Source organism: Etheostoma cragini, unplaced genomic scaffold (assembly GCF_013103735.1).
Source record: "Etheostoma cragini isolate CJK2018 unplaced genomic scaffold, CSU_Ecrag_1.0 ScbMSFa_664, whole genome shotgun sequence".
In the NCBI taxonomy this organism is placed as follows: domain Eukaryota; kingdom Metazoa; phylum Chordata; class Actinopteri; order Perciformes; family Percidae; genus Etheostoma; species Etheostoma cragini.
In genome coordinates, this window is record NW_023269277.1 from 6,003 (window position 1) to 6,337 (window position 335).

Sequence of the window (335 nt, forward strand, 5' to 3'; positions counted from 1 at the left end):
GTCTGACCTCGGGTGTGGTCCCTGAAATTTTAAAACATGCAGTAATTCAACATCTGATTAAAAAACCTGCTCTAGATCCGTCAGTTCTTGCAAATTTTAGGCCTATTTCTAAATTGCCTTTCCTTTAAAAAATCTTAGAGAAGATTGTGCACATTCAATTATTGGCCTTTTTGGAAGAATATAAAATACTAGAGGTTTTCCAGTGCGGTTTCAAAACCTTGCACAGTACCGAAACCGCTCTTTTAAGAGTTTTTAAAGATATCTTTTTAGCAACTGACTCTGGCGATTGTGTTATCCTTGTGCTTTTAGATCTAACTGCTGCATTTGACACAGTG